The sequence below is a fragment of the Bufo gargarizans genome, chromosome 2 (genome assembly GCF_014858855.1).
Source record: "Bufo gargarizans isolate SCDJY-AF-19 chromosome 2, ASM1485885v1, whole genome shotgun sequence".
NCBI lineage: Eukaryota > Metazoa > Chordata > Amphibia > Anura > Bufonidae > Bufo > Bufo gargarizans.
Genome location: NC_058081.1, coordinates 139,693,119 through 139,718,743, shown reverse-complemented (window position 1 = coordinate 139,718,743; position 25,625 = coordinate 139,693,119). Strand labels below are relative to the sequence as shown.

The 25,625-nt window shown below is 43.1% G+C and overlaps 1 protein-coding gene and 1 long non-coding RNA gene across 3 annotated transcripts in view; one reads left to right on the top strand and one right to left on the bottom strand.

Moving 5' to 3' along the window:
* Window positions 1-25,625, top strand: part of ZNF710 (zinc finger protein 710) — an 80,745-nt gene that overhangs the window by 8,314 nt on the left and 46,806 nt on the right. For both annotated transcript variants that reach the window (XM_044279508.1, XM_044279507.1), the window contains one exon: window positions 8,043-8,105. The gene's annotated coding sequence lies outside the window, so the exon portion shown is untranslated. The remainder of the gene's footprint in view (window positions 1-8,042; window positions 8,106-25,625) is intronic.
* Window positions 21,404-25,625, bottom strand: part of LOC122927564 — a 33,816-nt gene continuing 29,594 nt past the window's right edge. The window contains exons 3-4 of the long non-coding RNA XR_006387808.1: window positions 22,152-22,229; window positions 21,404-21,565 (exon numbers count right to left, since the gene is read on the bottom strand). This is a non-coding gene — a long non-coding RNA (uncharacterized LOC122927564). The remainder of the gene's footprint in view (window positions 21,566-22,151; window positions 22,230-25,625) is intronic.

Genomic DNA, 25,625 nt, shown 5'->3' with positions numbered 1-25,625 from the left:
AGAGATGAGCGAATTTCATATTTTGAAATTTGTTTACACTTAGTTTGGTGGTAAAAGCAGAATTGCGTTATGAATTCCGTTACCACGGACCATAACGCAAATCTATGATGGAATGTATAACGGAATGCCTTTAGAGGCATTCCATTATTCATTCCGTCAAAATAGAAGTCTATGGGCTTAAAAAAGGATCCGTCCCGTTTCTGTTATGCAGGGGAGTGCTCTCCTGCATAGCGGAAAACGGGACGGATCCGCTATGCAAGCCATAGACTTCTAAAGGCATTCCGTTATAGAATTGCGTTATGGTCCATGGTAACTGAATCCATAACACAATTCTGCTTTTACTACCAAACGCCGCGTGAATGAATTTCATAACATGAAATCCACTCATCTCTAATTGCATCCATTGTTCCCTATTCCCTACTGTCAGTGACCACCCGGGGTCTCCATATCTTATTATGCAGTTTATTATGGCGTTTATTCTCTTACACCGCCTTCTCCATTTTTTATTACCTTCACCTAATTTATACATTCGCCTATTGTAGCTTCTCCAAGCCTCCTTTTATTTTTATTTCTTTAACTTTTCTTTACAAATAGATTATAGCATCCATATTTAAATAAATTTTAATCACATTTCTACAAATTTCATACCAGCACCTGTATCTGGATACTTGTAGTTGCATTTATTAAAAATGTAGTATAGCCACTGAGTAATTCAAATAAAATGTATCTGTATAGCGCCACCTGCTGTTTCTTTTTTTTCTCCTTATTTCTCTGTCCAAATCAGTAAAATCACTGAGGTAGTCGCATATGCTCAGTTCCATCCTCCAACTGCTATTAGTTAGATCTTCTGTTAAGGGTCCATTCACAAGTCCGTAGTGTATTGCGGATCTGCAATAATCCCGTCCGGCACCCCCATAGAACTGCCTATTCTTGTCCGCAATTGCGGACAAGAATAGGACATGTTCTATTTTTTTCCGGAGCCGTGGACCGGAAGATCGGGGCACGCTCCAGAAATGCGGAAGCGGACAGCTGTCTGGATCCATTCCTGCCCCATAGAGAATGAATGGGTCCGCCCCCGATACGCAATTTGCGGAACGGATGTGGACACATTCACGGACGTGTGAATGGACCCTAATAGATGTGAGTTACAGGGCACATCCCTGGACAAAGGGCGCACCCCCTGAGCTGCCAGCTTGAAATGAATGTAGCACAGCAATAGGAACAATGAATGGGGAGATCTGTGGATCCTTATGAGGTATAGGGTTGGTTATAGCTTTGTTAGAGATTGTGATATACTATATAATAGTGTGATTTCCATATTTTTTTTTTTACATTAATCATGGGATAGTCCCTTTAAATGTTGATCCTTTCTTTTCTAGTTTTGTCCTCTTAATTGTCCTCTTTTAATATCAGACAGTTTATTTTAACTACATTAATCAAGTACAGTATTTCATGTTTTCCCCCTGAAGATCTTCACCCTAAACCCATCTCTAGTACGTCAAATATGACATCTGAGGAAAATTGTAACACAGTTGAGTGACCAAAAAGTAAATCTACCAATTGACTTCTTTTGTGTAGTGTGGACCTCCTTCTAACTTCTAAAAAGTGTGGGTGAAATACGTGGCAGAATATGCGTGGCTGTCATTTTCCGATGAATTTACTATGAAATCTTCTACAACACAAAAACACATACCGCCACATGTGAAAAGTATGAAATTATGGCAATTCTGAAATTGAAGAAGGTATATTATTAATTCTTGCCATCTATTTAATTTGGCAGGACTCACGCCTCTCACAGAGGATGACAGACAGATTTCTATCAGTGTGTGGCCATAGAAGGCTGCCAATCCTCCTGTGCGGGTGGGGTAATCAGGACTCTCACTGTCCCTCCTGTTGGATTTACTCTGCTAAAATTCTGCTCTAAATCCTGTTCTTTCTATCATGTTCTGTTCTAAACCACGCATGCGCAACCTGTGAACCCACAAAAAGGATAACTCCTTTAAAGGGGTTTTACCATCTCAGACAATGGGGGCATATCGCTAGGATATGCCCCCATTGTCTGGGACCCACACCTACAATGAGAACGGAGCGGGGAAATGAAAGGAGGGTGCACTGTGCATGCGCAGCCCCCCTCCATTTCTATGGGGCCTCCGAAAATAGACTAGCACTGGCGCGGCTATTTCCCTTTGCCCCATAGAAATGAATGGGAGCAGGGGCCGCGCGTGCGCAGTGCGCTCCCATTCACTTCTATGGGAGCGGCGGGGAGCAGTGCTTGGTGGTGGACGGACCCCGGGAAATCACAGCTCTCCCTGCTCCGTTCTCGTTGTAGGTGCGGGTGATCTATAAGGATGTTGCTATTTCCACACAGTAATCAGCAAGATGTCCGGATGTAATAACTAGCTGATAACTGTGGCGCTCTCCTTCTCTATGGATGGGCTGTAAACTTTCTAAAGGGTCTTTTTTCAATTGCAGCAATTTTGTTCCTCCCTTGTAGGCCTCCAAATAAATATTGTCATTGTTTAAACCAGCAGCCGACTGTATTTATTCTTTATAATGGAAATTAAAAGGTTTCTGAGGGTTAGTAAACATGTAATTAGCAGAGACTTTCATCCTGCTCTCTGCACTCGGCAGTGTAGCTCTAGAATGACAAGTCACATGTACGAGCAAAATGGTAGTGATTGCAATAGGTTATACAGGGAAAAAGAATGATATGCTGTTCACTTCAATCTGTTTAGGCTCACGAAGGTCTTTGTGATAAGTTGCGTTTCTTTCTGAGAATTGTTTTTAATGATTTCTACTGCAGATTTATGTAAATTTTAGTGGGAACTGGAATAAATTATCCTTTTTTTCATGGTGGTTGTGTAGGAGAATATAGTAGTTTGATGTTTTGAATTGAGACCCTGTGACAGGCAACGAACACAAACTATTGTCATAATGAATTTTTATTAACTACACAACATACAATGCAACGGCTCCCTGCGAACCAAATAAAGTACAAAAACATATTATTATACTTATGCTGTGCGAATAAAGTTGAGATGCTTGGCAAATACATTCTGTACAAAATTATTTGAGCCTGTCTGCCACACGTCAAGGCAATCTCTGTTAGACATGAACCTAACTCTAAGTTCTACCTGTTAAGTGCCATGACAGCGACCATGAAATTCAGGCAGTGTAGGTTCCACATGCATGCTGGGTCCCCTTTAAAAGTTCAATAATTTTGTACAAAATGTATTTGCCAAGCATCTCTACTTTATTAGCATAGCATAAGTATAATATGTTTTTGTACTTTATTTGGTTCGCAGAGAGCTGTTGCATTATATGTTGTGTTGTTTTATGTTTCCAGTCATAGCAGCCTGCACCTGCGCATTGGGATGTGCTGACCAACCCCTTTTGTGTTTCCATAGATTTTTTATTAACTAATATGTTAGCCAGCTTGTAATGGGTAGCCTTTCCCAGTTATTGTATTGGTACAGGCTCCAGTTTCTGCTATTAGGCCTCTTTCACATGGTCAGTATTTTTGCATCAGTATTTGTAAAGCCAAAACCAGGAGTGGGTCCAAAACACAGAAGAAGCCCACATATTTCTATGATACCTTTTCTCTGTATTTTCCACTTCTGGTTTTGGCCTACAAATACTGTCCAAATACTGATGCAAAATACTGACTAAATACTGACCATGTGAAACAGGCCTTTACCATATATTGCATCAACTATAATGGAAAGACACTGCTTTTGCAAAGCAATTTACAATATGTAGTGTAGCATGTTTTACTAATTTGGAATTTATATTTTTTATATTTTTTTTTGCCTCCATACACATCTGAAGCTATAAGTTGCTATTTTCCTTGTACCAGTGACCAATGCATTGTGGTAACTGGATACGGAGAGTAGATGCATCCTAGTCTGTACCCCAACAGAAATCCGAAATTAGCTATGTGTATGAACAGTGGTAACTCAAGAGTACATCCGAGTATTTTAAAGGGGTTGTCAAAACCTTTGCATGTGATAGTCTATCCTCTGTCTACTACGGATGAAGCTGTGCAGAACAGCTGATCAACAGAGATGGGGGGTATCAGACCGACGCCAATAAGTAAAGTGTTGAACAGCCTCTTTAAAGGGGTTATACAGTTATATTTTTGACCTCCCATCTGACTGATATAAGAATAGCTTGACCATAATGTTTTTTTTTAATCCATACCGCTGTGCTTCCACTGTAATTCTGTAGTGGGCACTTCTGAGATCACATGCCTTACACTGGGCACGTGATCCTAGTCCTGTTCCAACCCACAATGCAAGGAAGCTGGCTTACATTTAGACTGGCGCTGGATACTCCGAAGTTATGTAGAGGCCATGCACCGTGATTGCTCCAAACAACATTTTATTGTATTGTACATTGTATTACATTGTATTGTACAGTGACAATAAAGACATCTTATCTTATCTTATTAAGACCAGCGTCTAAAACACTGGTCTTCATAAATGACCCCCACAGTTTTTCATTTTGCAAAAAATGTTAAAAATGTATTTGCTTTAGCATTTATTTTTACCACTAAAAAAATAGCCAGTAAAAATATATTCATTTTTTGCATGTCATGTGTAAATTACATTTTTTCCTTTATAGATGAGGGTATAGAAGAACATCAAGAATAAAAAAAAAATGCTTCACCATGTTCCTTATTTTATAATAAATGCAAAACCCCCACCCCAATAGAAATAAACGCCACTAGCAAAAAAACACGTGTCCTTCAACATTTTTAATTGAAAAAACATGTAAAAAAACTAAAGCCTAAAGGAGTATTCAGGTTTATGTTAATGAATGTTATTCTTTGTATTAAAAACTCGCACAATTGTCTAATATACTTTGTATTTATAAGGAGGCGGGGGTATTGAAAACCATAAGGAATTGGAAATAAATTGGGAAATTGTATAATTTTTCATGATGAGACAGCAAATGGTTTATCTGTTAGGTCTCCTGCACACGAACGTGTGCTTCCCGTTGCCGTATTGCGGACCTCATTTGCGGATCCACAATACATGCACGCTGTTCCATGGCTATTCTGCATCACGGATGCGGACCCATTCACTTCAATGGGTCAGAAAATCTGAGGCCTCCTGCACACGACCGTTGTTTTATTCCGTGTCCGTTGCGCCATTTTTCGTGATTTTCTGCAGACCCATTTATTTTCAATGGTCCGTTGAAAACTCGGCTAATGCACCGTTTGCCATCTGCGTCCGTGATCTGTGGTTCCAGTCCGTCAAAAAAATATATAACGTGTCCTATTATTTTTGCGGAAAACAGTTCGCGGACCCATTCAAGTCAATGGGACCGCTAAAAAACGCGGAGGCACACAAGATTGTCATCCGCGCGTCCGTTTTTTTTTTCCTTTCATTTGCATGGCAAACCTGTCTTAGACTTTTTTTTTACTTTCCTTTATGTTTGGTGGTTCTCCAAAAATAAAGGAAGACACACGGAAACAAAAACGGATCACGGAACAACGGAACCCCATTTTGCGGAATGGAACACAACAACGGTCGTGTGCATGAGGCCTAAACCAGAAATTTCCGTTGAAGGGCTGATGGCAGCCGTTTCTGCATTGTTCTATATCTTCATTCCATTATGGGTTTTGTAGCATTCATTTCCACGTACTGAAGTAACAGTTTACTGTGTGTGAAGCGTTTTCAGTAACAGTGGAGTACTGCAGATTGTACAAGCAGCCATTTTACTTTGGGGAGAGATCCAATAAAGTTCAGACTCTTGCACGCATAATTGGCTCACTTTTAAATAGTAGAAAATGTGTAGATTATCTTGGGGGAAAAATGCTGGTTGTTTCTGGATGATTTCCATTAAGAAGGAAATCAGTGTGCAGAATGATGGATTGGTTTTAGGTGTTCTAAATGTATCTTTCCTGTGCCCTTGTCCTCTCACATGTGCAAACATACAGGGAAACCTACACCGTTTAATAACTCTTTGGGGCAGATAAACTAAAGAGCCACCAAATGTATCACAGCGACTCATGCTGGATGATACATTTTGGTGCGTTGCTAGACACTTTTGTCTAACTTCATACCACTGACTAGTTGTTTTACTTTCACTGATATGAAAATTTGGGCACCAAATGGCACATCTTTAACCTCACCATCTTCCTTATGCCGCACCCGCTGTGACTGAGGTGCAGTGGATTATTCTTTTTGGTTTACTGCCAGTATTTTGCTGTATAGTCTTATTAGAAACTGATCAAAAACATGATATTCTTTTTTTCTTTTCTCATTAAATGATATCTTACCATTTAGTTTTTTTTGTTGTTTCATACATGTAGGCTTGAGCTGTGATGTACTCTCTGAGCCGAAGCATTCTGCTTCCTCCCCCCTTTATGTAGTTTGCCGGTAGTACCAGAATCTGCAGCTTCATCCCGCTCCTCCTCCTCCAGATTACTGATTAGATTTCTGAACATTTGCCTAAAGCCTGGAGGCAAAGAAAAGGGAACTACAGGCAATTGGACAGTGAGATGGATGCTACTTCCCCTAAGATATATATTTTTTCCGTTAAAGGGGTTTACAAACATATTCTACATTTTTCAAACCAGCAGTTGGCTCTGAATAGTTTTGAATTTTGATGTAATAAAACACTTAGATTTCAGTGAATAACACAGTGAATATACTTTCTGTATAGCGCCACCTGCTGTTTGCCCTTTTTCTAAATTCTCTGTCCAGCTTACTGATATTGACATTTAGGCCTCATGCACACAGCCATTGCCCGGCCGTGGCCGTATTGCCCCCTCACTTGGAGGTAGGGAAGGTAAGCTACAGCCAATTATCCTTTCCGCTGTTCGGATGATGCTCTGCAGTCTCACCTTTTCTAATACTGAGCAGGAGCCGAACCATACATCCATAGATGATGTCATGATGGATTCGATGATCGCGGTGTAGAACTGCACCATTAATTTTTGTGGTAGGCCAAACTTTTTCAGCTGCCGTAGGTGGTACATCCTCTGAGCTTTCTTGATGATGGTGACAGAATTGTTGTTCCATTTTAGGTTGTTGGAAATTGTGGTCCCAAGAAACGTGAATGACTCTACTCGGGTTGATGTAGATCCATTTATAATTAGAGGGAGGTGCTGGGGGGGGAGATCTCCTAAAGTCTATTATCATCTCCATGGTCTTAAGAGCATTAAGTTCCAAGTTGTGGTTGCTGCACCAGGAGGAAAGCTGTCCCACTTCATGCCTATATGCAGACTCATCCTCTAATTTGTATGAGACCAACTACTGTTGTGCCATCTGCAAACTTCAGAACCTTAAAGGGGTTGTCCGTATTCAGAGCTGAACCCGGACATACCCTTATTTTCACCCAGACAGCCCCCCTGAGGCTAGCATCGGAGCATCTCATGCTCCGATGCGCTCCCTTGCCCTGCGCGATTCAGCTCTGAACCCGGACAACCCCTTTAAGGCTGTAATGTAACAAAATATGAAAAAAGTCAAGGGGGGGGGGGGGGGAATACTTTTGCAAGGCAGTGTAATGCATACACATGTTTACAGTATCATCTGCAGATCTATCAGTCCTGTAGGCAAATTGCAGAGAGTCCAGCAGGGGATCTGTGATGGATTTCAGGTGAGCCATTATCAGTTTTTTAAATGCTTTCATGACCAATGATGTAAAGGCAACGGATCTATAGTCATTTAGACATGTAGGGTTAGATTTTTTAGGAACTGTGACAATGGTTGAGCGTTTAAAACAGGCAGGGACCAATGAGAGTTCCAGAGATTATTTAAATGTCTGTGAAAACAAAGGCTAGCACAGAATTTCAAACATTCGCAGACACCGAGTCTGGCCCGGCTGCTTTCTTAATATTTTGTCTTTTGAAAAGATTGTTTTTGTTTTCTTACTATGTATTAAATATGAAATTGTAATTTATTTCTCTCCCCCCAACCCTCACCCCCCAGCTAGGCTCTTAACATCTTTTATTATTGCCAATTTTAAAATGTGTTTAAAAAACATTGCAATTTACAAACGTTTTAATGCAATATGTCATTTTTCCCATTTAGACAGATCAGTTGTGAAGACTCTGCAACAGTTGGTGCCTGAAGTCAACACTCCCATGTTTAGCAGTAAGTATGATTATCTTCCATATGTCGAGAAAACCTAGAGGGAAACCAAGCTGCAGTTATTATAATGGTCATAAAAGGGTTACACTGATTGTAGGAAGGAAGATGCAGAGTAGTTGAACAAGCAAGTTTCTTTCCATGTAGTAAAGAATGACAGAGCTGCACCTAAAGCACCTCTTTATTAGGGTACATTCACACAACCGTATTTATGGGTCCGCAACCATTCCGCAGTTTTGCAGACCCATTAATTTCCTATTCTGCCGAGGCAGACCCATTAATTTCAATGGGGCCGCAAAAGATGCAGACAGCACATGGTGCGCTGTCTGCATCCGGTGCACTGTCCGCAACTGCGGACAAGAAAAGCCATTTCCATCACAGGGCTGGCCTTGTGCGTTCCGCGTTTTGCGGACTGCAAAACACTGTTGTGTGAATGAGCCCTAAGGGTAGGCTGACAATTCCGCCTAAAGGGGTTCTCCGGGAATTAAGAAAATGAAAATACTGTATTACTTTATTAAAAAAAATATTCCCAAATACCTTTTTTGTCTAGGTAGCAATCATTAGGAGAAACAAAATGGCCGCTGTCCTACTAGTACACAAAAAAACAGTCCTAATCACACAGGAGGATAAGTTACTTCACAACACTGAGGTAAAAAGTTGCCTCATCCTAATCTCTGCTCTGCTTGTCAGGGATTATCCTGAATACAGTTTAATATGATATTTAGCTGAATCTCTGTAGGATTGTGTCACAAACCAGTGGGTGTGAACCCACTGTGCCACGTGTCCTACCTCCTCTAAGGGCATTGTCTAAGTAAACCCCTTGATCTTCACAGTACCCCTGATGGTGGGGATAGACTTTCCCAAGGGGAACACCAGATCTCTTCCTCTTGAGGAGGATAGGCACACGAGGCAGCTGGTCCTAGCGGACCAGGAGGTACCTGAAAAAGGTACCAGAGGTACAGGTGTTGTCAGCAGGCTGAGTCGTTACCAGGAGCAACAGTGCAAGACCAAAGGATGAGGCAGATGCGAAGTCAGACAGGCAAAAGGTCAGGGCAGGCAGTACAGGTCAGGCAATCCGGGTCGGCAACAGGAGTGTCAAGGCAAGCAGGCAGGAATCAAATGGGTAGCAGAATCCAGAAACACAAGTACAAGTCAGGCCCTTTAGCAGGACACAAGGACCTTGACACTGAGGCAGCTGGGAAGGGGGCTGAGCCACATATATATGTGCAGGAGAGCTAGGATTGGTCAGCAAGGTCACATGACCTAACCCATAAAGCCCCAGAAGTGACACACGCCGGCCCTTAAGGAAGTGCTGCAGGAAACAAGCAGCAAGCATGCTGTGGCCAGGGCTGGGAGGAAACTGTGGAGCCTATCCCAGAACAACAGTACCTACACAGACAGCGCCCAGGACTGCAGCGGTGAATGGGAAGCACTGGCCGCAGATCACTGCTGAACACGGCGCCCGTGACCACGGTCGTAAGCAGTGTAACAGCGCGCCCAGCAGCCGCTGTTACAGAATGGAATTCATGAGGAGACACGAAGTGCAGAGAGGACAGACTGTGGCAATGAAGACTGCATACAAGTGCTGCTGCTTATTAGCCACATCTGCTCATGAACTGAATTCCAACAGAGATTCAGTTAAAGATCTTTACATCTGTATTAAGGATCATAACCCCTGACGAGCAGAGAGGAGAATGAGGCAGCTCTTTAGCTCAGCATTGTAAAGTAACGTGTCCTCCTGTGGGGTTAGGACAGGTTTTGTGTGTACTGTACTAATAGGACAGTGACCATTTTGTTTCTCCTAATCATTGCTCCCCAGACAAAATGAGCCATTATAACTAATGTACGGTATTTGGGAATATATTTCTAATGAAGTAATATTTAAGTATTTTCATTTTCTTAATTCCCGGAGCACCCCTTTAACATTTCCAGCAGGCTGTTCAAACAGAGAATCAGAGTTCACTGGATCCGGCCTATCCAGATACTGGTGTTCACTGCCGGATCCGATTGACCATAATGGGATCCATCTGTTTTCCAGGATAAGTGCCAGTTTTCGGCACTGTGTTGACGTAAACCGGCACTCAAAACGGCAGTATGCGGTGAACTCTGGTAGGCTGTTCTCTGCTGGATCAGTTAAAGGGGGTGTCTGGGTTCAGAGCTGAACCCGGACATACCTGCATTTTCACCCCAGCCGCCCCCCTGACAGGAGCATCTGAGCAGTTCATGCTCCGATGCTCTCCTTTGCCCTGCGCTAAATCGCACAGGGCAAAGGCATTTTTTTGGAGATCCAGTGATGTACCGGGGCTCTCCATGGGGCTGCCAGGAAGCCCAGTGACATCATCGGCACTGATGGGCGGGATTTAGCGCTGCCCTAGCCAGTAAAATGGCTAGGGCAGCGCTAAACCCCGGCCATCAGAGCTGGTGATGTCACCGAACACACTGCCGGGTGGAAGTTTCCGCCTGGCAGTTTGTTATTGGAAACAAAAGAGACCTTGCCCTGCGCGATTTAGCGATGCTAGCCTCAGGGGGGCTGCCTGGGTGAAAATATGGTATGTCCGGGTTCAGCTCTGTATCCGGACAGCCCCTTTAAGCAGAGGTATGAACCTACCCTTACTGATAATAAAGGTGTTGGATCAGTACTTCACTTCTCAGTGGGAAGAGGCATTATTGGGCTGGTCACCTTTTAAAGATCTTTGAAAGGAGTTTGTGTGTGCATATAAGGTTAATATTAATATAGTTAAGCACGTCTGTTATAAGATTTTTTTAAAATAAATAATTTATTTTTAAAATAAACCTAGGCTTGCACTAAAGAACAACATGTATAATGTTTTAATCTGATGAAATCCAGTATCAAGTATTTGTGCTGAATTGCAGTTGTTCACTTAAGAGTGAACCATTTCTGCCTCCATTAGGCCCCTTGCAGACGAACATGTCCAGATTAGGTCCGGAAGTTCAGGTTTGGGTGTTGTGTAGATGTAATTATTTTCCCTTATAACATGGTTATAAGGAAAAATGATAGCATTCTTTAATACAGATTGCTTAGTACAAGGTCAATTGAGGGTAAAAAATAAAAAATAAATTAACTCACCTCCTCCAATTGATCGCGTAGCTGCCGGTCTCCTGTTCCTTCTTCAGGACCTGTCAAAGGACCTGTGTCGTGACGTTACTGAGCTCATCACATGGTCCATCACCACGGTGATGGGCCATGTGATTGGACCATGTGATGTGACATCACCACAGGTCCTTTAGCTGGCAGCTCATGATTAAAGAAGTAAGAAGAGATCGGCAACTACGCGATCAAGAGGAGGAGGTGAGTAATTTATTTTTATTTTTTAACCCTCAATTGACCTTCTACTAAGCATTCTGTATTAAAGAATGCTATTATTTTCCCTTATAACCATGTTGGAAAATAATCTTAGCAACCATGCGTGAAAATTGCACCGCATCCACACTACCTTGCGGATGCTTGCGATTTTCACGCAGCCCCATTCACTTCTATGGGGCCTGTGTTGCGTGGAAAACGCACAATATAGAGCATGCTGCGATTTTCACGCAACGCACAAGTGATGTGTGAAAATCACCGCTAATGTGCACAGCCCCATAGAAATGAATGGGTCTGGATTCAGTGCGGGTGCAATGCATTCACCTCACGCATTGCACCCGTGCAGAAAACTTGCCCGTGTGAAAGGGACCTTACAGTCTTTGAGGTCAGACCATGTAGGTGCCCATTTTCCCAAGAAACGTACAATTATATGGACAATTATTTTTCTCTTCTAGAGGGGTCATGCAGAGAGTAGACAGGACAACCTACCAGCATGTTACCTTCCTGTGAAAATGTGCTGTTGAGCCTGGCTTGATACAATAGGTACCATGGTGGACAGGACAGGTAGACAATTGGGTCTGAATGTGACCCTATTTAGGCTAGGAATTTTGTGTCTGTGTTATTGTATAAAATCCGAAATACTTACACATTACTGCCAATAGTACAGGTACTGTAGGCAGAAATATGCCGTTGAGAACCAAATACACTAAGTAATATTATAAAGGATACGTAGGCTATTGTTGTTCTGGCCGCTTGTATATGTGATTATTGTAATAAAAGCGGAAAGGTCTATTAAAAAAAAAAAAAATGTTCACCTATTAAATAAAAAATAGTAATTTTATAGTATGAGCATTTTATTCTATTATGCTCCATTTTCTAGTTCTCTGTACAAAACATTGAAAACATTTCACTGTTTTATTCTGGTCTCCATGGCTGCATCCAGAGCTATGTATATATCTTTACTGTGGGATTTCTTGTATACATTGCATCCATTTTGCATTTATTAGATGCACTTTCACCCCAAGCTTAGCCTTTTTAGGGCATCTAATTTGCTGTGTGGTTATTGCGTTGGACGCTGCTTATCAATGTTGACCATGGTCTTCTCCACCCATAAACAGTTTTGTAGTTTTCTACTTGATTAGCTATTTGGCTGTGTTCACATGATGTTATGGCCCTATGCTTGGCATGTATGCCTGTGGAAGCTTTCGGCCAGACAGGCTCAAATAATTTTGTACAAAATGATTTGCTAAACATCTCTGATTTATACCGTATTTGTCGCCCTATAAGACGCACCTAGGTTTTTGAGGAGGAAAATCAGAAAAAAAACATTTGAACCAAAAGGTGTGGCTCTTATTGGGGTCTCTGGATGGCACTGTTATGGGGGATCTGTGTATGACAGTTATGGGGGGGATCTATGGATGACACATATATAGCATCTTATGCTATGTGTCATCCACAGTTCCCCTCCATAAGTGTCCCTGTAGTGAATGACCCTCAATACAGGGGGTGGGGGTCGCATCTGCTTTTATAATGACAGCGGGGCCCGTGCAGTGACTGTATTCTACTACACGGGCCCCGATCACTGTATAATCATATCTCTAATAGTTAATTGTTATGTATATACCGTAATTGCATAATCGGCGCCTGTATACTTACAAGCGCTCGGTAGGTAGCAGAGAGGAGGGAGGAGGCAGACCGAGAGGACATGCGCCCACGCCGCCTGCTTCATTCATAAAGTGGGCGGCGCAGGCACGCAACGTAGTGAATCACGCTGCCAGCGCCCGTCCTGCCGGCCTGCCTCCTACCTCCTCCCTCCTCTGTCCTCTCTGCTACCTACCGAGCGCTTGTAAGTATACAGGCTGATTATGCGATTACGGTATATACATAACAATTAACTATTAGAGATATGATTATACAGTGAGCGGGGCCCGGGTAGTAGAATACAGTCACTGCACGGGCCCCGCTGTCATTATAAAAGCAGATGCCGGCCCCCAGCCCCTCCTCCCTCACAGCTGATAGCCGGGTGTATCATTGAAAATTCGGCAAAATCGGCAGCATTCGCCCCATAAGACGCACTGCTATTTTCCCCCCACTTTTGGGGGGGGGGGGGGAGTGCGTCCTATAGGGCGAAAAATACGGTAAGTATAGCCCTAGCAATTATTATGCATTTTTGTACTTTATTTGGTTTGCAGAGAGCTGTTGCATTGCATGTTTTGTTTTACAGTGTTGTTTTCCGTCATAGCAACGTGTCCCTGCGCATTGGGATGTGCGGACTGACCCCCTTTTTTTCTTTGCAGTCTGTCATGTGGCCTAGGCGCATCTCAGCCCTATGGAAGTGAATGGGGCTGAGCACGATACCAAGCGCAGCTGCTATACAATTTACAGCTCTGCGCTTGGTGAGCAGGGAAAAGGCTGCAGCACTCACAGGAGTGACCGTGCCTTGCATAGAAAAAAATAGAGGAAGAGCAATAGAGCAATAAATTACAATTCAATTATACAGAATCTTTACCCACAAAACTATATACCAATCTGCTCAGCTCCTCCTGCTCAGATTCTCAAAGTGACAGGTTTCCTTAAGGTTTTGCTAAATGGAAGCAACCACTAATTTGCATAGCATAGGCTTAGGCCTCATGCACACGACCGTTGTTTTGGTCCGCATCAGAGCCGCAGTTTTTGCGTCTCGGATGCGGACCCATTCACTTCAATGGGGCCGCAAAAGAAGCAGACAGTAAGTTTTGCGGACAAGAATAGGCATTTTTACAATGGGCCGCCCATTCCGGAAAATTGTGGAAGGCACACGGACGGCTTCCATTTTTTTGCGGATCCGCGGTTTGCGGACCACAAAAAAACAGAACGGTCATGTGCATGAGGCCTTAGGCTACTTTCATATTTGCAATTTTGCTCTCCGGTTTTAAGATCCCGCATGGGAGCTCAAAACCATAGCAAAACCTTTCTGTTGTGATACTAGAACCGATGGCATTCGTTCAGAATGGATCCGGTTGTCTTATATGGAGAAAGAACATGCCGGATCAGGCACTAAAACCATTGTAGGTCAATGGGCTTCGGATCCGTTTTTTTTAGTGTCCGGAAAAAAACTGATCCGGCACCTTTGACTTACATGGCTTGTTCAGTTTCCTATTTCCTAATCCGCACATAAAAAAAGCTGCTTGCAACGATTTCGTGTCCGACATGGGATTGCAACAAACCAGAACAGAATGTATTCTGGTGCATTCTGTTCCGGTTTGTTCAGTTTTGTCCCCATTCATTTTCAATAAGGGCGTTTTGAGACCCTGTGCCTTATCTCAAAACTGGACAGCACAACGCAGATGTCTAAGGCCTCTTTCACACATGAGTGAATCCCGGAAGTGTGCTGTCCATGTTCTCTACGGACAACACACAGATCCTTTGGTTTTAGGCCTCTTTCACACAAACGAGTGTTGTGAACAGACAGCATCCGGACTGGCCCCAGTGATAAACATGAATTGTTTCTCACTGATCATCGCTGGGTTCAGGAGAAATCACAGTATGTTCTATATTCTGCATTTTTAACACAGTTCTTGTCCCAAAGAAATGACTGGGGCATGCATGGAAGGTATCCAGATGCAATGCGCATTTCAATGATGGTGGCTAAGCTAAGAGATGATGAGTGTTAGTCTTCAGTTTTTCTTTACGCATGTGAAAAACGCATCAAAAACTCATTGCTTCTGGGCAGACACATGCATTACTTTGGTCCGTGATGCAGACTAAACACACCCATTGATATAGATGGTCCATGAGAACCATTGACACAACGTGGATGGGCCCCTATGTTTTCACTGGCCATTGGTAGGAGATGCTAAGGAAATCCCTTTTCAGCCTAGCGGTGCATGTGGAATATGGATGACACATGGAGGGGAAAAAGAAAACGGACACGCACCAAACATGGATCCTTCATAGACATCTTCATGAATGAAACCCTGACCATCTTGTCATGGATGTCATCATGAAGACAGAGAGAGAAAGAGACCTAAGGGTACATTTACCTGTGGTTGGTTTTTACATGAACATCAGATGAATGGGACTTCTGGCCTCAGAATGTTCTGCAACACATCTGTTGCGTGTGAATATATAATTTTTTAGGACATTTTACAAAAACATAAAATTCTGATGACAAATCTTACATGCGTTAAATCACATTCCAATACTTTTTAATTTAATTTGACTTTCCTTCTATAAACCATAAGGAGATAGGTGACAGCCTTCAGCCTGTTACCTGTCCTAATAGCAGACGGTGTAATACCCTCGTCCTGTCTGTGTCTCTGGCTCATTCTGTGTAAACTTTTCTCCATATTCGTATGGAAGCAGATGTTAATTACCGTACGTAACGTTCTAGCCTCCCACCCCCACTTCAGCAGCTCTTCCTTGGCCCACAGAGGAAAAGCAGAAAGTAGAAGAACAGGGAAAGAAAGCAAGCATTAGCATTGTCGTGTTGATTGGCAGTGCCGTTGAAGGAGGTTATTTCATGTGGCTGTGTCTTTTCAGGCAATCATTTCTTTATGTACACAGCATTCATCTGGGTACAGTTCTCTATTCAAAATCCTTTTCTTTTTCACTCTTTTCTTTTTTTCCAATCACTCTTTCCCCCTCCTTTCGTTTCATTTCACTCTTTTGTGTTATTCCCCCCCCCCCCAGGCTGATGCATTTTCTTTTCTTTTTATGTTCTTCCTGTGTTCAGTTCCTTTTTAGTTTCTTGAGCTTGCTCTCTCTCTCTTTTGCATTGAGTATTTATTATGTATTTTATGGGGGAAGGGAAGAGACGCAGTAGTTGCACAGCAGTGAAATGACAACAAATTTCTCACAATATGAAGATCTCTTTACCAAATTATCACATGCTGGGTACGGAGAAACATATAATTTAGGGCTCGTTCACACGAATGTATTTAGCGTTCCGTATACAGGCCATTTTCTGCGTTCCGTATACATTCATTTCAATGTGTCCACAAACCAATGGGTCTGCATACCATCAATTTCGATGGGTCCGCAAAAGATGTGGATAGCACTCTGTGTGCTGTCCGCATCCGTTGCTCTGTTCCATGGCCCGGCAAAAATTATGAGGCCTGTCCTATTCTTGTCCGTTTTGCGGACAAGAATAGGCATTTCTATAATAGGCCTCCTGTTCCGTTGTGCAAATTGCGGAAGGCACACGGGTGGCATCCGTTTTTTGCGGATCCGTAATTTGCGGACCGCAAAAAAACAGCACGTTCATGTGAACAAGCTCTTAAAGGCATAAAGAGGGAGAGGCATGTAGAACAGCATTTTGTAATCCGGTCTTAATCTGTGCTGGTGTCAGGGGCCCCACAGGGGTGAAGTGATAATTGTGGTCCATATCAGACTGGTTGTTGCTGGTAAAGCTTTCAGGTGTAATGCGTGCCATTTCCTGGCACACCTTGTTAAATGTGTCAGACCGCAGAGGTCCTGCCTCCGAGCTGCCAACACCTCGCCCACTTTTTACAAAAAGTTGGAAATTTTGACATAAGGCTACTTTAACTCTTGCGGCAGCGGCAGAGTGATCGGCAAGCAGTTCCGTCGCTGGAACTGCCTGCTGAATCCGGCAAAAATGTATGCCAACTGATGGCATTTGTAAGACTGTTCGGGATCCTGATCAGTCTGAAAAATGCATTGAAATGCCGGATCCGTCTTTCCGGTGTCATCTGGAAAAAACTGATCTGGCATTTATTTTTTTCACCTTTTTTTTCGGTCTGCGCACGTAGGACTTTAATAAATGTCCCATAGAGTTTGCATTTTTAAAGTGGGTGTCTGACCCCACGGAAATTTTAGTTATGGTCCAACATTGTTCAGGCTAAAAATGCAAAGTCACTTACCTCTTCACTATTGCTGTGTTCCAATGCCAAGGATCATGGACATGTCACCACTGAGCCCAGTGATTTCATTTGTGCACATGATGACGGACAGGGTGCCACACTTCTGGTCCACAGGGGACTGAAAGCAGTGGGGACAGGTGAATAGGTAAGTGGCTTTGTTTTGTTCAGCCTGAGCACTGTTGGGGCCATGACTAAAATGACTTTAGCTGTCAGACAACCCCCGTGACTATGACTTGCAGCCAGATGCAATGGCTATCTGTGAAAATTCAGTTACATGATGAAGGGAAAGTTGGGTTAACACGATGTGTGCAGATCTGACGCAGCTGGACACATGGGAGCAGTTGCTGCAGACGGCAATGTGTTATTGTTGTTCCACAGGGGGCCGCATGTCACATTTTTATCATGCTGGATCTCCACGTTCAGGTTTTTTGATGCAGTTGTGTCCGCCAAAGCCAGGAGTGGGTTCAAAGATAGGAGAAGATTTAGGCTGAGTTCACACGGGCGAGATTTCCGCGCGGGTGCAATGCGGTAGGTGAACGTATTGCACCCGCACTGAATCCGGCACCATTCATTTCTATGGGGCTGTGCACATGAGCGATTTTTTTCACGCATCACTTCTGCAATGCTTTAAAATCGCAGCATGCTCTATATTCTGCGTTTGTAACGCAGGACAGGCCCCATAGAAATGAATGGGGCTGAGTGAAAATCGCAAGCATCCGCAAGCAAGTGCGGATGCGGTGCGATTTTCACTCATGGTTGCTAGGTGACAGTCTATTCACTGTATTATTTTCTCTTATAACATGGTTATAAGGGAAAATAATAGCATTCTGAATACAGAATGCTTAGTACAAGGGCAATTGAGGGTTAAAAAAATAAAAAATAAATTAACTCACCTTGTCCTCTTCATCGCGCAGTTCCCGGTCTCTTCTGATGAGCTGTCGGCTAAAGGACCTTTGGTGACGTCAGATCACATGCTCCAATCACATGGTACATCACCACGGTGATGTACCATGTGATTGGAGCATGTGATCTGACGTCACCAAAGGTCCTTTAGCCGACAGCTCATCAGAAGAGACCGGGAACTGCGCGATGAAGAGGACAAGGTGAGTTAATTTATTTTTTATTTTTTTAACCCTCAATTGCCCTTGTACTAAGCATTCTGTATTCAGAATGCTATTATTTTCCCTTATAACCATGTTATAAGGGAAAATAATACAATCTACACTACAACTAACCCAAACCTGAACTTCTGTGAAGAAGTTCGGGTCTGGGTACCACAGTCGGTTTTTTATCACGCGAGTGCAAAACACATTGCACCCGCGTGATAAACACTGAACATCGGAACGCAATCGCAGTCAAAACTGACTGCAATTGCGTACCCAATCGCGCGGGTTTGCCGCAATACACCGGGACGCATCCGGACCTAATCCGGACACGCCCGTGTGAACTCAGCCTTAGGCCTCTTTCACACGGGCGTCATGTTTTTTGCCCGGATTAGAGGCGGGTGCGTTGCGGGAAAATGCGCGATTTTTCTGCGCGAGTGCAAAACATTGTCATGCGTTTTGCACTCGCGTGAGAAAAATCGCGCATGTTTGGTACCCAGACCCGAACTTCTTCACAGAAGTTCGGGCTTGGGATTGATGTTCTGAAGATTGTATTATTTTCCCTTATAACATGGTTATAAGGGAAAATAATAGCATTCTGACTACAGAATGCTTTGTATAATAGTGCTGGAAGGGTTAAAAATAATAAAAAAGTTAACTCACCTTCTCCTCTTGTTCGCGCAGATGCCACTCTGTTCTTTAGCTGTGGACTGAATGACCTGAGGTGACGTCAGATCACATGCTCCAATCACATGGTCCATCACCATGGTGATGGAGCATGTGATCTGACGTCATCAAAGGTCCTTTAGCCCACAGATAAAGAACAGACCGGCATCTGCGCTAACAAGAGGAGAAGGTGAGTTAACTTTTTTATTATTTTTAACCCCTCCAGCACTATTATACAAAGCATTCTGTATTCAGAATGCTATTATTTTCCCTTATAACCATGTTATAAGGGAAAATAATACAGTGAATAGACTGTCACCTAGAACCCATGCGTGAAAATCGCACCGCATCCGCACTTGCTTGCGGATGCATGCGATTTTCACGCAACCCCATTCATTTCTATAGGGCCTGCGTTACGTGAAAAACGCACAAAGAGGAGCATGCTGCGATTTTCACGCAACGCACAAGTGATGCGTGAAAATCACCGCTCGTGTGCACAGTCTCATAGAAATGAATGGGTCAGGATTCAGTGCGGGTGCAATGCGTTCACCGCACGCATCGCACCCGCACGGAAAACTCGCCCGTGTGAAAGGGGCCTTACTCTTTCCCTTATATCTGTGCACATTATATGTTCCTGGCTTAGGCTTTAGAAACTGCCTAAAAAAAAATCTGAACGTGGAAACCATGCCTAAACGTGCAGTCATATCTGAGCTAATGCTGCTCAAAAGCACCTGTGCATGCAGTTCTTCCAGATGTATTAGGATGCTTATCTACCATACGACCCAGCAGTGCTTACTGCAAATTGCCGGGCTGCACCTGTACTTGCCAGCATGCACCAGTACCAATTATATAGGCACTGACCAGCAAGTACAGGTGCAGCCCGGCCATTAGCAGTGAGCTGCAGGCGACTCCCACTAGCCGACCACATCATGTATGGCAGCCATGGGGTACCCGTGGCACAATTTTGGTGCAAAATGTCACATTTTAGACAACAGTTGTTCTATAACATTCCAGTTAGAAAAGTATCCCCTATCCACAGGATAGGGGATAACTATCAGATGGGTGGGGGTTCTGCAACTGGGACCTCCACTGATTATGAAACTGTACTCCCTGAAATGGACGAAGCAGCTGGTAAGAAACGCATGCCTCCACTCTATTCACTTGTATGGGAGCGCCTGTACAGGGCCCCCGTTCTCGTGATCTGATTATTATTATTATTATTATTTATTATTTAAGCGCCATTCATTCCATAGCGCTGTACATATGATAAGGGGTGCACATACATAATACAGACAATTGCACTAATCATAAACAAAATGAGTTACAAACTGGTACAGAAGGAAAGAGGGCCCTGCCCGTGAGGGCTTACAATCTGATAGTTATGGATGGGGATAACTTTCTATAACAGTATATCCCTCTAAGGACATCTTCTGTACTATTGGCATTTTGCTGCTGTATTTGACTTGGAAAAAGATTCTCGTAAAAGACTTTCCATTGGAATAAATGTTATGGACATGTTTCAGGGAGCATACAATGTATTACTGAGGTGCATTTACTTTATTTAGTTGTTTTTATATCTGCGGTCGGAAATGAGGTTATTTTAATGATGAGCTAGCTGGGTGGTAATTAGATAAAGAAGACACAACCCAGGTATCCAGGCCCTTACATAACTGCATTAACTCTTAAAGTCGTGTCCATTATTTTACATAGTGCCAGCAGGTTTTCAGCACTATAAGGAGGTATACAGACATCTCACATTACTTGTATGAGTGACATTGTATCTATAGCCATTATAAATCATTTCTAGATTTAGGGATTGTCCCACAGATGTAAAGCCTTTCACTTGCTCATCTGGAGGACTTTATGCCTTTTACCTTTTTGCTTTCATTGACTACCTACATCTCTCAGGGTACATTGCAATCAGCTCTTTTAACCCCTTCCTCCCGTGCATGCAAAATAGTACTTTGCATATAGCTCCACATACATATAGTATGTAATGCCCCCACAATTTCCTTTTACTTCTATGCATTTAGAAGTAGGGATGAATGAATGGAAGGTCCCGCTTCACTAGGAGATCACTGCTACAGCAGGGAAGCTACTTAGCATGTTAGTCCACCACTGAATACAGGAGAAAGTGGACCAAAAGGATAAACAGCAGGGGGCGCCACGAGATCCAAAAAGACTGTACATAAAAAAAAGAATATTTTTATTGCATGTACATTGCAATAATTCTTGAATTGCCATATTCATTGCATAGTAACACTTTTAATGGGATAGTCTAATTTAGGTTTAATTAAAAAAGTTCAAATCTAGCCTAAAATGGAAGGGCAACTATAAGAACCCTTTCCCTGTACAATGCATGTAATTACTTTACTGCTGTATTAATTGTAGTGTAGTGAGATTGATTTCTTCAGAAAAGTAAGATCCAGATGGTGTTCCATGGCAGACTGAATTCTGAATAAACAACCAAGCACGGTCAATGCAGAGATCCCAGATAGTTGGCATTGCTTTTAGCTGTAAAATAAAAAGTTAGCATGTGGTGAATCCTGATGAACAGGTTGTTCTACTGAGAAAGATGGGGATGGGGAGCATGTTTTGTCTAATGCGTTTCTTCGTCGGGGTGTTTCCAGTTTGGGGTGTGTCCCTACACAGTCTGACATTGGCCAATCAGTGCTGTCAGTGTCAGACTGTGAAGGGACACCACCCCCACTGGTAACTCCCATCTGGACCTACATTGCAAACTGCTAGCAATTAATTCATAACATCTAGAAAGAATAATAAAGGAATGGTACAACATAACATTTCTGAAGCATCCATGGTTATTACAAGGGGGAAGCAAGTAGCTGCTAAAATGCACATCTAGAGGTTACAGGTACTCTATAAATAGGTAAAAATTTTGTAAGTTGTCAGAATAATACATTCTTAATTTTTCCACAAAGTAAGATGTGAGCAGTTTCCACAAAACACAAATCCCAACAATCACTGGTACATGTGTATGTTACAGTGTATCCATATTATAGACTTTGGCAGTGACTGGTACATGGGAATTAGATGCATGGAAGATGGCAAATACTGAGTAACTACTAATTATTCCTATGACCTGAATTCTCTTTCACTCCAATGATTAGTGGAGCTAGACAAACTGGATTCCTGTACTCCTGTGTGTAAGGTCTGTTACCTAAAATAGAATTGAAACAAACATGATTGTTGGTAGCACAATTACCCAGGCGTCATACTTGTTGTTCATCTAACAAGCCAAGAAAAACCATCCTTATTTGGTTTTCCTACAAACCAGTTTACTCTCATGGCATTTTAGCAGGATTTTTTTTACAGCCAGATGTTATTCTAAAATCTATAGTGAATAATAAAAAGCATTTTGGTTTGTGATATTTTTGTACCATTGTTTCCATCTGTGGAATTTTTCAGATCACAGCATGTTCTAGGTATGGCTTTTCTTTATAGGACTTTAAAAAATGCCAAAAAAATGCATGTTTAAAATTGTATGAGGTGAAAAAACCACCAAAAAGGCATGATTTTCAAGCCTTTTTAGATTTTGGCTCCATGGATTCTGTGCTGTCTTCACAAGCAGCACATTACCACTGAGGCGAGTCATTGGCTGCAGCGGCAAATGTGACCACATCAGTCCTGGAAGTTTACATGTAGGGACGGAAGTGAAATGAAGACAGCCCAGGATCTATGGAGCCAGAACAAAGCAGCAGGTAAATATGCTTCCCATCACAGGTCTGTCAGGAGGGGACTTTAAGGAACATGTAAATCCTGGACAGACACTTTAAAAGGGAATCTGTAAGCAGTTTTGACCGTTCTAAACTGTTTACAGCACTAAATAGGGGCTAGGAACAGCAGAAAAAACATAACTTTTGCAGATCTTTTATCATAAGGAGTGGTGTGAATATGAACTTCTATTCTGCCAGATTGTGCTCCTTAATGGCAATGGGGGTAGAGCTTAACTATGACATGCTCTCTGCACTGAGCTGTTTCACAGCCACTCCCTTCTGTTTTAAATGACAACTGCAGCATCCAACCAGGAGACCACTACAGCTGTCACTTAAAGCAGAGGGGAGGGGCTATGAAGCATCTTAATGGAGGGAGCACTTCATAGTGATGCTCCGCCTCCACTGGACTCCCAACCTAGCAGAATAAAAGTTCATATTCAGACTACTAAATTTACGTTTGTCCTGTGCTCCACAGCCGCTACAGCAGTTTAGTATGGTCAAAACCACTGAAAGACTCCCCTTAATAGCGGCTTGTAATTAGTGGCATAGCTAGGGTGTATTTGAGTACACATATAGAAGCATGACATCAATTAATAATGAAAGTTTTTAGCTTTAGCCTTGCAGGTCATCTACCATGCAATGTTCTCTGCCAGCATCAGGACACTGACGGTGAAATGCTTGATAATCAGAGGTAGTTATGGCCCCAAACATGTTGTGCGCAGGAAAAAATGATCATAATGTGTTGTTTCAAGCCCCATGACAGTATGCGTGATTGTGAAATTACAGACTTTAGTTAGTTGCTTTTATTTCATGCCATATACTCAGATTGCATGTAATCTTTGGACATTACACTCCCTTAATCTAATATATAAAGCTGAGTGTATGTGTGTGTGTGTGTGTGTGTGTATGTCTGCTAAAGGAATCCGCACCGTCGCATTTACAATCACGAAATTTGGCACACAGGTACATCAGGTGTCCAGGAAAGTTTTAGAACAGGTCTCGGCTCTCTAGGACGTACCGTTCCTGAGATATTCCCCAAAAATGCATTAGCCAATAGAAGCTTGATCAAATGACCCTTATCAGCCAATAGAAGCTCGTAGGTCCTCCAGCTTCCACATACAGTTTTACTCCAGTTTTCCATAACAACCCAGCCATTTATCTTCACTGCTGTAGGAGAGCTTTAAAGGAAATCTGTCACCAGGATAATCGCTATTGAAGTAAAGCCATGGCCTAATAGAACTTAGTACCTTATTTCAAGATGTGCCTTTGTTCCAGCAATAGATGTTTTTATCCTCTGAAAATCCAGTTTATTTGGTATGCAAATGAGCCAGTAAGGTGCCCAGAGGGGCATCACTCTTGCAGGAAGGAGCCCAGACACGCCCCCTGCCGCAATGTGTCCACCCTGAAAAGACGAACTTAAAACTTCGCCCCCCAGGTCCCACTAAGACACGCCCCGGATCCGGTTAGGCCACATTCCCTCCCACTCAGCCAACAGGGATTGAAAAAATGAAGTAAAAAAATCAACTTCTAGGTCCCGTTAGGTCTCACCCCTGATTCAGTTAGGCCACGCCCCCTCCCACTTCTTAGCCGATAGGGATTGAAAAAATTAAGTTAAAAATGAACTTCTGTCAGCTGCAGGGGTCGGAGGGTGACTTTATTCCTGCAGCTCACACTCAGACAGCACAGTGCTGCTTTCTGAGAGTGAGCTGTTCAAAAAGACATCCTTGTATCCATCCAGGCCCTACGCCAGATGGAGGACAGGGAGTCTGAAAGTCGTACTGTCCGGCCTAAAACTGGACCTCTGGCCACCCTAGGGGCAGGCTGCTGTGGAGGTCACAGTGATGGTCCGCTATGGAGGTCAGTGTTAAGGGGAAGATTGCTGTAAAGGCTACTGTTAAGTGGGCGGGCCCCTGTGGAAGTCACTGGCAAGGGGGTGGTATGCTGTGAAAGTCACTGTTAAAGGGGAAGGCTGCTGTAAATGTCAAAGTTAAGGGGGTGGGCTGCTGTGGAGGTCCAATTTTAAGGGACGGGGCACTGTGGCGGGGTCAGTGTTAAAGGGTGGTGGGCTGTAGAGGTCACTGTTAAGGGGACGGGGTGCTGTAGATGTCATTGTTATAGTGGATACTGTAGATATCTTTTAACGACACACGCAAACATGAAATTTAATAGATTAAATATACCCGACCGAAGCCGGGTCCTTCAGCTAGTATAATATAAAGCTGAGTGTATATTCCCAAAAAATGCATTAGCCAATAGAGGCTTGGTCACATGACCATTATCAGCCAATAGAAGCTCGCTGGTCCTACAGCCTCCACATACAATGTTTTACTCCAGGCTTCCATAACAACCCAGCCATTTATCTTCACTGCTGTAGGAGAGCTTTAAAGGAAATCTGTCACCAGGATAATCACTATTGAAGTAAAGCCATGGCCTAATAGCACTTAGTACCTTATTTCAAGATGTGCCTTTGTTCCAGCAATATATGTTTTTATCCTCTGAAAATCCAGTTTATTTGGAATGCAAATAAGCCAGTAAGGTGCCCAGAGGGGCATCACTCTTGCAGGAAGGAGCCCAGACACGCCCCCTGCCACAATGTGTCCACCCTGAAAAGACTTAAAACCCTGCTCCCAGGTCCCACTAAGCTACGCCTAGATCTAGTTAGGCCCGCCCCCTCCACTCCTGAACCGATGGGATTGGAAAAATTAAGGTAAAAATCGACTTCTGTCAGCTGCAGGGGTGGGAAGGAGGGTGACTTTCTCCCTGCAGCGCACACTCAGACGTCACAGTGCTGCTGTCTTAGAGTGAGCTGTTAAGGGGGTGGGCCCCTGTGGAGGTCACTG